This window comes from Pongo abelii, chromosome 19, assembly GCF_028885655.2.
Source record: "Pongo abelii isolate AG06213 chromosome 19, NHGRI_mPonAbe1-v2.0_pri, whole genome shotgun sequence".
In the NCBI taxonomy this organism is placed as follows: domain Eukaryota; kingdom Metazoa; phylum Chordata; class Mammalia; order Primates; family Hominidae; genus Pongo; species Pongo abelii.
Window position 1 is genome coordinate 67,665,532 of NC_072004.2, and position 12,990 is coordinate 67,678,521.

Genomic DNA, 12,990 nt, shown 5'->3' on the forward strand with positions numbered 1-12,990 from the left:
ATTTTACAACTTCCCACTCTCTTTGTTGTTTCCTTGCTTCCTTTAATTCTTTCCTCAACGTGTATTGCTCTAGAAACAAAAGGGTGGAGAGAAATAAAAATAGCACTGCCTCTGATTCTTGGTAAACTTTAGGGGCTTAGCTCTTATTTTTATGGCTGGCTTGGCATTCACTGGTATTTGCCATGGTTGTGGACTTGCTGTAAATGGAAGCATCTGACTCCATCACAGCTATTATAATGTGCTTTTTGCTATTTTTTGTTGTCTAGAGTGAATGACCACAGGAAAAGACAATTGTGCAAGAATCATGGGTGTTCTCCAAGTGCTCATCTGTTTTTCAGTACAAATCACTTTAGCCATTCTGTTTTTAGACTTAGAAACAAAAAATAGCTATCTTTTTTTAGACTTAGAAACAAAAAATAAAATCGTATCTATATTTACATACTCTTTTCTTTTCGTTTGAAAGTGTTACCAATGAAGACTAATATTTTCCATGTAACACGAAATAAAAACGGATAGCAATTTCTGTGATTCCAAGGAAATGAAGCCCTGTTGTGGTATTTGTTGTCCTAAGCTGTGATTTTCATTGCTGTTCTTAAAAACTAAACAGCTTTCACATTCCAAGTCCAAGTTTTCATTGAGCCCTTTGGAGAATGGCTAGTATGAAAGCCAGGCAAAGGCACTTCCTGCTTTATTATGATGGTCACTGCAGGATTAGCACCAGATGTGAGACACCTGGAATGAAGCAGTTGTGATCTACGCTCAGACACTTGATGGCATTCTAACGCATTGGGAGAAACAGTAGAGCATTTTTTAAATGTTTGATTCAGTGGAGGCCATCTGACTGCAAGAATACGTTGAGAGTCGGGGAGGGATAAAGAAAAAAAAAATATATATATATATATATATATATATATATATATATTTTTTTTTTTTTTTTTTGAGACCAAGTCTCTGTTGCCCAGGCTAGAGTGCAGTGGTGCGATCTTGGTTCATTGCAACCTCCACCTCCCAGGTTCAGGCAATTCTTGTGCCTCAGCCTCCCAAGTAGCTGGGATTACAGGCATGAGCCACCGCACCTGGCTAAAGTTTTTTGTATTTTTAGTAGAGATGGGGTTTTACCATGTTGGCCAGGCTGGTCTCGCCTGACCTCAGGTGATCCACTCACCTTGGCCTCCCAAAGTGCTAGGATTACAGGAGTGAGCCACCATGCCCAGCCAAAAATAGAATATTTTTATTATTGAGATATGGCTTAATTTCTCTCTCGATGGCCCTTCTTGGATAACTAGTCATTTATGCTCCCTGTTGTAAGTGAAGGACAGAGCCAATGGAAGCAAACTTGGAGTATTGTTTCCTTCTGTGAAACTTAGTAATGCTGAAGGAGTTCTAAAAAGAGACCAGTAGATTTATATCATATTGAGATGGAAAGAAATAAAGAAATACATTTTGTGTAACAGGGTTATGGCACAAAACTCAGGACATTTAAACTACAGGCTGAAAGAATATCTTGAACATGTCTCATTTGTGGGTGGCTAACCTATAGCTCTGTGTGAAACATGATATACCAGTAAAATCTCATAAAAATAATTCTGACTTTCTTTGGGAATTTCACATTTTCTTTTCAGCTTAACATGGATTTAGCTTTAAAACAAGATTTAGCTTAAGAATGTATGATTCTGATATTTTTCTATTACAGGAAGAAAGACAAGGAGTTAGCTTGATAAAACTCTTGGGAGCAAGAGTTTTGAAGTAGTATACTATAAATATAATTACCATTAATTATATAGAGAGTTTTACTTTTCTTAAATGTTAATTATTGAGCTTAAAAATCCCCAAAACAAAACACATTCAAATGAAGTATGCTTATCAAAAGAACTGATGTATAATGTGCTATTAGTACATTTATGTTGTTCACAAGTTTCAAGATTTGCTCATAACATCTTTTTCTGTTTTTTAATTTTGCTACTTGTACTGGAGCTTCAGTGCCAATGCAGAAAAAAAAAAAAAAAGAGGAGGTACTTGAATGATCCATCTAAGTTTAAATAGCTCTGAAAAGGCTCAAAAGTCATAGCAATAATTTGACCACATCTGGAAGGTTAATAACTCATTTCTTCGTTTTTCAGTCATATCCCTCCCTCCCATCCTTAAAGGAAGAAAAAAAAAACCTCACAACTTCAACATTATTTCTCAACTCATCAGTTATATCAGCCAAATTTTTGCTTAGTTCTCTGTTATTCAGTGGATGAATGTTGAGATTTCACAACTGAGTTAAAGAGTTTTGTGAATCTACTTCTCTAGGAATGAGAGGTTGTATTTATTGCTCTTTTAATCTGGAATGCCCTACAGATGAGAATGATAGAATATTACTTACTGTTGATCTCTTGGCTTAACTTTTAAGACCTGGTAAGGAAGATCATCTTATGTGTTTTTTATGGCAAGTCTCTGTCCTTTCAAAATAGCTTTGAAATGTATAACTCTCCTTATAATTTTATCATAATGATTATTTTGTTTATTCTTTCATACGAGAGGCTATCTGGAAGTAGAACAATTTTTCTTAAATAACATTTTTTAATGTAATAATGACCATAGTCCTTGGTGGTTCAGAATAAACCATACCTTTGATATTTTCATTTTATATCTTTAAGATTTTAGATCGAAGTTCAGAAAGATGTTTTTTGTTGTTGTTGTTTTTTGTTAGTTTGTTTTTTGTTTTTTTGAGACAGAGTCTCATTCTGTCACCCAGACTGGAGTGCAGTGGCATGATCTTGGCTCACTGCAACCTCCGCAAGTTCAAGCAATTCTTGTGCCTCAGCCACCCGAGTAGCTGGGACTACAGGCATGCACCACCATACCTGGCTAATTTTTGTATTTTTAGTAAAGACGGGGTTTCACCATGTTGGCCAGGCTGATCTTGAACTCCTGGCCTCAAGCAATCCGCCCACCTTGGCCTCCCAAAGTGCTGGGATTACAGGCGTGAGCCACCGCACCTAGGAAAATGTATTTTTAAGAGAGTTTTTAGATCACTTGCAAAACTAGATCATGTGTAATTCTTCCCGGTACTGAGCTCCTCAATCAAGAGTGTAAAGGAGTTTTGGATTGTGAGCTAGAACACAGGCAGGTAACTGAACTTGCACCCTTACAGTCTGACTAACCCATTAGAATAATAAGCTGAGCCGTATTCTTTAACTGTATAGTTAGGTCACTGAAATTTGCTTTACTCCTGATAGAATTTTAGCCATCGTTATCACTTGGGCACATTCCTATTAGCTACTCAATATGGATTCGTCTTGGTTTCAGAAAATCCTGTCTTTTTTTTTTTAATACATGAAGCCTCGCTGTCTGTAGATGGACTTAATTCATACATTGTGTGAAAAGATCATCTGTATGAAATTACTGCCTTCATTTTTATCACCATTTGCTTTGGCTTTGATTTTAAGTCTCATTTGATCTGGAGCTAGCCTTTTGTCCCAGAGCTATGCTATTTTGTCTGTTTAAGGAAAGCCAATGAAAAAGGCCTCTCTGTATTTATCTGTTTGTGGATTCCAGGAACCTGTGGCTTGGGACCTTAGTGATGGTGGTTTTCTCTAATTTGCATGTTTTCTCTTGTTTCTGATATAGACCCAGCCTGTATCCACTTTCTGTGTTAGAGGGAAACTGGAACAGAGGGGAGGGAAATGCAAGAGCGCTGGACCAACTGTCAGGAGCCAAGCCCTTTGTTCTGATGTTACTTCTATAACACTGAGTCACTTGAAGATTCCCCTAATGATAATCTTATGTTTTCTTTTTAGGTTGCTTACCCAAAATGTTGTTTGGAATTATTTTTTTAAATAAATGCTACAAAAATGCACACATTACCAACCAAACCTTAAAACTTCTATTTGATTTCTTTTATGGTACCCCCATGACTTTTTTAAAAATTTGGAATGTGATGCAGGAAATTTCATTTCTTGGGATTTTATTTTATTTCATGATTCTGTTGAAAATGAGTTGAGCATAAAGTGGGTTTTTATAATCACAGCATGTGAATCATTTCTTCTTTGGATTCTGGATCTTCTCTCTAGTGTGTAGCCTCCTCTAGTCTCCCTGAAGTACAGTGCTAGCAGGGTTGATAATGAAATGCAGTCCTGCTTATCACACTCAGCAAAGGGCTCAGAGAAGATGGGAAAAAAATCAATCCCACAGGAACTTCTTGAGTGCTAGACATCCATATTTAGCCCCCAAGCATTTAAAATGGAAATGAGATATCTTAGGGTTTTAGTTTTTGATTTACACAAGATGTCATTGCCTCCTTGGCAATAGGAATATTTTAGAGACCAACTGCTGACCTGTTTGGGAAGATCTCAGCCTATCGCCCCAGGTGTGATGTAGTTTCTTCATATTGCTTTCAAAACTCTCAGCAGTGCTTTGCAGTAGCTTTGATTCTTTGGGCTTCGAAGGGTGTCCCTTCCAGGGCCAATCTTAGGAAAGAAAAAAAAATAGTATAGGGGAACAAACAGCTCATAAAAGAAGTGCTATCCCTGTGGCAGCTCTTATTGTAGTCAGACAATTAATAGAGAGTTTACAAACCAGTAATACTACAGCATGGCAAAGCCAAGAAAATTCCAATTTGATGCTGGTGCTTTGTTGTTACAAAATCCCTACTTGTAGTGAACCATTCTTAAATCGTCCAGCTTCTAGTAGTTTTTATCACAGTGTGGTTTATATAAGATATATTATAATTAAATGCTGAAACTCAAAGCTCCCTCTTGAGTTTGTGAGCCTTGTTGAGGTTCTCATTATAATTTACAGAAAATTTTATGGCCACATAATCTCCAATTAGCTATTTCTCCAAGTTATATTAGTGAGTGACTCTCATTTGTAAATTCTACCATAACCACAAGGCCCATACAATTTGGTAATTTAGACCTTCTATCACGTTCACCAAGTGCCTTTGTTCTTTTGTTGATGAGAGAACTGATATATGAGAAATTACTCAAAGTAACAGAGTTTGTTTAAATATTAGGATTTCGAATTTAGAATTTTATCTAGCCAAGCCATCAAAAAAATGAAGCGGCATCTTTCAAAGATTATTGGTTTTAAAAAACTGTAAACAAATATTGAAGTCTAGGTAATTATATGCATGCTGAATTGTTTGGGGATGGAGTGTTCTAATTTGAGCAGTTTGTTTTGGAATGTATAAAAAATAATATGGATGGAAGGATATATGACAAAGCAAATAAAATGTGAATCACAGCATATATCCACTAGATTGTGGGTGTACGTGTGTGTTCTTTCAACTTTTGTGCAGAGTTGAAAATTTTCATAATATAAAGGTTTTTTATTGTTGTTTGTTTGTTTGTTTCCTGAGACGGGGTCTCACTCTGTCACCCAGGCTGGAGTGCAGTGGCGTGATCTTGGCTTACTGCAACCTCTGCCTCCCGGGTTCAAGCGATTCTACTGCCTCAGCCTCACGAGTAGCTGGGATTACAGGCGCGTGCCACCATGCCCGGCTAATTTTTATATCTTTAGTAGAGACAGGGTTTTACCATGTTGGCCAGGCTGGTCTCAAACTCCTGACCTCATGATCCGCCTGCCTTGGCATCCCAAAGTGCTGGGATTACAGACGTGAGCCACCAAGCCCGGCCCCATAATATAATGTTATAAAAAATATTTGATTGGTTTGACTTTGCATTTCAGGAACCATGGATTTTATATACTCTGGTTTCAGAAAATCATAGACTGCCTCCATATGGGATATGGTTTTTAAGGATGATAATTTTCTAGGAATATCTTATTATATGGGTAATACTGAACTAGGGGATAATCCTCCAGTTTGTTATTTCTGACATAAGTAACAGGAAGTAGCTAACTTTTGTACTTCTTTAAAACTTCTAAACCAGCAATTATTAGGAGCTAAAATTCAATTCAAACATTCTACCTGGGATATCCTGAAATTTTGATTGTTTTTAAAAAAAGGAAAGGTAATTTCTGACTTTTCTCATAAATTTGATAAAAGGAAAGCTAATATGAGATTGGTAGTCCAGTAGGAAATGGAACTCAATTTTATAATTTAAAAATCATTTTATGGTATTAAAAATGACAGAGGTTAGAAACAAAGCTCTTATTCTTTTATTGAACTAGAATTGAAAGTGGCAGAAAATCATTTTGGCCCTAGTGCAGTAAATGTTATCACTAAAACATGTTCAGGGGATATTAGGACAGTTTCTCAAGCACCAGAGACAAAAGTTCACAAAGCAAGAACTGATTTTTCTGTCCGTATCTTGAAATTATTAAATGTACAGGAGACATGAAGATATCTTAGTTCTAAGAGGACTGGAGATGAAGTATATGTTGAAAGTGATAATATTTCCATTCTGGAGAGGTGAGATGGAGAGAAGAGATAGTGGCATGGGTGTCTCAGCAGTTACAGGCACGGTGGAGGGAAGAGAGTGCACAGGGATAGGAGGGTTCATGAACCAACACAGAGCTGAGAAATCCAAGACCACAGAAAATTATACTCATGCAATATTGTGAGCTGATGATGAAAACGGTAAGGAAGCAAGTGATACTATTCTTTAAAAGAATTGTGTGAAGATTATATTTAACAGGGAGATTAAACTGGAGCTCTCAGCAGCTACTTTATTTTGCGAATCTTGTAGGAGAAAAATTTTAAGTCCATTTGGGAAAAACCAATCATTTTTGAGTGTGCAGTGTGATTATGCTTCAGAATTTTGTGTAAATGGAGCAGGTTGGTAGGCATATGTTTGCTGATCCTAAAATGATTAAAATTCAGAATAAGTAAGACTCTTGTGAAATTGAGTTTTCAGGTTCCAGCCAGTGTTCTATGCTGCCATATGGCATAACTAGAATTAATTGCTGTTCTCAGTCTCTTATTCTTCTACTGAATATTTAGGTGCCCTGTTTGAAATATTAGTGGTTCCACAGAAGTATTTAATCACATGAGATAGATGTTTGACATGTTCATGAAAGCAATGTATGTAGCTAATAGTTGCTTGGAAGAAAAAGCCCCTCATGAGGTTTTCTAGCTTCCCTTCCCTGCTCCTGCCCCCACCCCCTAACTTGTTTTAATTAGAAAAATGGACACTGGATAGAAGGGTTAGCAAGGAAAGGAAGAAAGATTATCATGACTTTATAGAGGAGACAAGAAAAGATCAGACAATAAATTGTTTTTGCTAGTCTTTAGCTCCTTGATACTCTAAGTATCCACATGGAACAGCAACCTGGAAACTTGTTAGCAATGCAAACTCTCAGGCTCCATTGAATGAGACCTACTTAATCATAATCTGCATTTTAATAGGATCCTAAGTTTATTTGTACAGTATGCACATTAACATTTGAGAAGCACTGTTTTCACACATCAGATTCATTTTAAATTCAGTTTCTCAGAACTTAGAATACATATTTCTGGAGATCATAAGCTCCTTAAAGGCATGAATGGTCTTACAGTCACTAAAAAAAAAAAAAGGTCTAGCATGGTGCTGGCATGTTGCATGAGTTCAATGATGTCAATGATGTGAGTAAAATGCATGGTGAAAAACTGTTATAAATGTATTTTTAGGTCCTAGACTAGACCTGAGAACAAGAGACCCTCTTTATTAGGAAACTTACTATTTAGTAGCCAACCCTACATATTCTTTCCTAGAAATAAGGATGCTTTCTTTTTACTGAGTGTTAGGAGAGACAGAGCCAAGGCATCCATCTCTTCATGTGTCTCCTCTAATAACATATCTCTAATATTCTGATTGGAACTGTGACAAAAGGTTACAGGGCTACTGACCGTGTATTGGAGTTCTATCACAGCATGGATGCCAGGCATTCCAGCTGTCTTTGAGACCTATCACCAGCTCTCTACATTTGGCCAGCAGCATCCCTATTCAGCTTTGCACTTCCTTGTCTCTACCATTTCTCCTCTTTCTTGAAGACCTCTTTTCTAACTCTTTCCCCTGTGTTCCCTAGAATCTACGTCCTGTTATAACCAAACCCCACAATATCCTCCACCTCTTTTCTGCATTCTAAAGGATGGTTCTCCCACAGGACCCTGTTTGCTTGCGGCCCTCTTAAATAGAATCTGCTAGTTTTCCCAAAGTGCTGTTGGCATTCTTCAAGCTCCCTGCTGCTGCTTCTGGACTTTCACTATTCAATCTTGCTTCAGACCTCTCCCCTTTTAAGGTTTGTCTTTTTGGCTTTACAGTACCCTGTCCTTTTGTCATCTTTTGAGTTCAGAGTCCCTCCACACAGTATTTGAGGACTGAAGCATTGGCTCATAGTTGTTATCTTCACTCCATTCTTGATGTAGAGACTTCCCCTTTCTTAAATTTAGCTTTTCCTTCTTCATTATGTCTCTCAATAATTATATAAATACACTCAAATTTCTCCTAATTTTAATAAAATCATTATGTCCTACACAGTGGTTCCCTCTTTAGCTACTGTCTTTGCATCTATTTTGTGTGTGTGTGTGTGTGTGTGTGTGTGTGTGTGTGTGCAGGCAAACTTCTTGAAATAGAAGCCTAGAGTAGCTATTTCTGACTTCCTGGTCTCTAGTCACTTCCCAGTCCCTCTTCAGTCCCCTTTAATCTAGCTTCTGCTCCTATTGAGCAACTTTCTCCAATGTACCCGTATCTCCAATTGCCACAGCCAGGTGGTACTGTTAAGTCTTTGTCTTATTTGGTTTTTCTGTAGCATTTGACACTGCTGATCACATCCTTTTTCTCATAAATGTAAAAAACTCTCCATTGATTCTCATGAATTCTCCTGGTTTTCTTCTTCCTTGTGTTTATGCTCTTTTTTAGGCCCTTGAGCTCATTTTTCTACCCTGCCCTCTTTGCTCTTGTTCCTCAGCGTTTTCTCTTTCCTCACCACGTTCTCCTTAGGAGGCAGTTACATGCATGTCCATAGCTCCTCAGCTTCCCCTGTGCATGGGAGACTCCCAATTCTACAGCTCAGCGGCAGTTCTCCCTCCAAGACACCAGACAGCATATTGCATACCTCCTTCTGGGTGTACTTCAAACTTCACAAAGCTGGGCATACCCTGCTGGGTACCTACTCAGCAGCCACCATCCCTTCTTCCTTGACAACAGAATCATGATCTATAAGCCATTCTGCTTTGCCAGTGCTTGGTCTAGAGTTTACATAAAATATCGTTATGGCCAAATAAATGTAAGAAGACTTCTGATAGATTCTCACAGGATAGTCTTATAGTTGGGAGATAGTAATACACTGAAATGCAGTACAACGTTACTCTGCTCTAAGGTGTTAGAGCAGAAATATGGGAAGAACCTGGCTCCTTCGTGTCATTGTTGGGCCCTGCACAACTCTAGAATCTCCTGTCTTCAGACTTTTTGTTTTGTGGGAAAAATTAACTTCCACTTGTTTAGGCTCTTGTCAGTCAGGTTTTCTGTTATTTGTGGCTAGAAGAATCTTAACTGCTTGAATGTCCGGAACTGAACTCATTATCTTACATTCTGCTCACCCCTGAAGCCTACCTCTGCTTTCTCTAGGCCTAGGCTCCTAAGGCAAAATCCTGGGAGTCATTCCTGATTGCTCCCCCCTCACTCCCCAAACCATCAACAAGGCCTGTTGATTCTTCGTTCTAGATATCCTCCCCTTTCTCTTCCCTTTGTCACTAGCTAAACTTTAGTCTTCATAAAGCTGTACTCAAGCACTGCAGAATTCTCCTTTCTGGTTCTCTGCCTCCAGTCTCTCCCTGTTCCAGTTTATTCTGCTCCTCCATTCCATGTTGAAAGAGCAAACCTTTTTAAAAGGGTAATTTATTCGCTGGGTGTGGTGGCTCACGCCTGTAGTCCCAGCACTTTGAGAGGCTGAGGCAGGTAGAGCACTTGAGGTCAGGAGTTTGAGACCAGCCTGGCCAACATAGTGAAACCCCATCTTTACTAAAAAAAAATACAAAAAAATTAGCCGGGCATGATGGTGGGCGCCTGTAATCCTAGCTACTCGGGAGGCTGAGGCAGGAGAATCATTTGAACCTGGGAGGCGGAGGTTGCAGTGAGCTAAGATTGCTCCACTGCACTCCAGCCTGGGCAACAGAGCGAGACTCCATCTCAAAAAAAAAAAAAAAAAAAAAAAAAAAAAAGGGCAGAGATTTAAGAGTTGAAGGGTATTCAGTTTCCAGGTGGGAAAGGAGTTGAGACTGACAGGGAGAGATGTGGGAAGAGAAAATTGGGCTTTAATTGTGCAGCCTGGCTTTGGGTCACTTCTGTGCAAATAAACAGCTCTCTTCCCAATTGTTTTACTCTGTGCTTAAATACATATACATGAAAATGAAATTATTTTTGAGCCTTGTGAAATACAGCAGTACTTTGAGTTTTATTTTGTGATTATTTTTCTAAAAATTTTTTTTTAATTAAGGATGTTGACTCTTAAGGCCTTCATTAGATGAGGTATTACTGACTGGGAACAACTTCCATTTTTCAGATGTTATCCCTTTGAGCTGCACTGAACTGACACAGGATGAATCCTTCATTAGAAGAGGATTATCTACACTGTGTGACTATTTAGTAAAACATTTGTATTCGTCAGACTACTTTTCCAAAGTGAGGGTGCTTGAGTAAACCATTCACTTCCTCCTTCTCAAAACATCAGCCACCATGATTGATTTTTATGCTGGTAGTAAAGAGAAATGGAATCAACTAAAAGCAGGGTGAGGATTATAGACCGGAAGCAGATAATTTACTTAACGAATATGTATTGGCTATTTGTTTATGTCAGGCACTATGCCAGGTGATCAAGACAGTGTCAGATAAGACATATTTCTGTTTTTCAAGCAGTTCTTGGGCCAATGAGCGGCTAGACTCATCTTAGCTCCTCCATAGACCAGCATGGAGCCCACTACCCCCAGATAATCTGCTCTAGAAGGTTTGAAGGTTTGTTTTCAATTTATTACATGCCTGCAGTTTCACCCCTTAGAGATTCATTTGGGTTCAACATCCTTTTTTAAAATACAAATTCACCTAGTGGGTGAAGATACTTTTGGTTGTTCAGTCATGTGCACTAGACCTGTTCAGTGGTTTCCTTCCAACTTTTGGTTAAGATGGCTTCACTGAGGACATTCAGTGAAGTGGTTTTTTGAACCACTATTACAGGCAATGCACAGTGCCAGATATACTGAGGGTTATAGAAGTAACAGAGGATGCCTTTTCTCAGAAAGAATGAGGACTTTAGAGGTTCGTTATCTCTGCAGCTTAAGAATAACAGTCATAAAGACTATACTTTCAGGGATCATTTCTATAGTTTGTTGCTAGAGAAGTTTCTCTGGACATGTGGAGCACCAGAAACCATGAGGAGGAGATGTAGTATTCTCTCCGGAGCATGAAGCTGGCTCCTGGTGTTGCTTCACTGTACCTGCCATTTGCCATTGACAATCATTCTTCTCTTCCTCTGGGAGAGTAAGGAGGAGAGGACACAGTCTGAGTGGTTCCCATTTATGTGGGGTTTTTTAAATTATACTTTAAGTTCTAGGGTACATGTGCACAACGTGCAGGTTTGTTACATATGTATACATGTGCCATGTTGGTGTGCTGCACCCATTAACTCATCATTTATGTTAGGTATATCTCCTAATGCTATCCCTCCCTGCTCCCCCCGTGTGGGTTTTTTTTTTTTAAGAATAATAGTCACAGCTAGCATTAATCACACACATACCATGTGCCAGGCTCAGTGTCAAGGGCTTTCCTTACAACAGGTATGTGAGGTTGATACTGTTATAATCCCTATATAGCAGATGAGAAAACTGAGGTTCAGAAAGGTAATCAACTTGCTCAAGGTTACATAGCTATTAGGTTCTAGAATTGGAATTTGAACCCAGCTAGTATGACTATTGGGAAAGCACTTTTATTGAGGCTCAACCTTGTCATAGAAAGTGAATAATGCCACTCCATTCATTCACTCATAGTTTATACAAATGTTTATTGAGCATATACTATGTGCAAAGCATTTTTGTGGTGAACACAACATAGGTCCCAGTCCTTCTATAACTTATTTTTGAGCAGAATAAACCAAATTATTATACAATACACTTACCTTGTAGGGTTGTTGTTATGTACATAAAAGTGCCTAACACAAACATGTCACATAGTAGATAGCCAACAAATATTCCCAAGAAATTTATAACCTCATGGGAAAGATTAAAAAACCATGCACAAATAACTATAATTCAAGATATATTGTGGCAAGTCTTTAGAAGAGGCCATATTTTATTTTATTTTCCAGTTTATTGAGGTATACAAAACACTGCACATATATAGTACTGTAAAAGCCCAGAGAAGGAAATCCCTTCTGGTGGGCTTGAGAAGCCTTCATGGATGAGTTGGCATCATGACTTGGCCATGGAGTGAATGGGATAGGTTTTTGGTAAGATACATTGCATGCAGAAATACCATGTGCTAAGACACAGAGGTGATAAAGTTTAGGCATTTTTGGGAACCAAAGGGTGATTCTGTTGATTAGGTAAAAAAGAGTAATGGGAGGTATGGCTGAAAAGACAAAATGGAACCAACTCCTGGAAATAAGAGTTTTGATTGGGTTTGAGGAGGACAGATAGGTAGTTTGGAAAAGCAAAGCATGAGGCAGGGATAGGTAAGCTGAGGAGGGATGCTTTAGTAGTGGATAACATTTGGGTCTTTGGCACAAGGGCTGAGGCCACTGGAAGGCAGAAAATGGTTGCAAAGAAAGAGCATAAGAATGTCAAATGTTGCCTATGTTCCCTGTACCCAGAGAAGGAAGACAAATCTCCTTTGCCATACTTTATTTTATTTTTCAGTATCACTGGGTATAATTTGTATACAAAGCACTGTAAATAAGGAATGCATACAATTTGGTGCCCTAACCACTTTTCAGAATGTTATATCAATGGGAAAATATGTTCTGTGGATATATGCTTCAACTTTCGAAATATGATTGGTCTGAAAATTAAAGACTGTATTCACAATTTTTCAGATCTGTTAACAAGATTTAATAGATTTTCAAAGCTGGCCCAGA

At 38.3% G+C, this 12,990-nt stretch overlaps 1 protein-coding gene and 1 non-coding gene across 3 annotated transcripts in view; both read left to right on the top strand.

Annotated features, from left to right (window-relative positions):
* The window catches only part of SKAP1 (src kinase associated phosphoprotein 1), a 310,267-nt gene that overhangs the window by 35,961 nt on the left and 261,316 nt on the right, over positions 1 to 12,990 (top strand). The gene's annotated exons all lie outside the window — the stretch shown is intronic.
* On the top strand, positions 11,214 to 11,429 carry LOC112129845 (small nucleolar RNA U3). The gene has a single exon (XR_002912188.3). It is a non-coding gene; the product is annotated as a small nucleolar RNA U3 (small nucleolar RNA).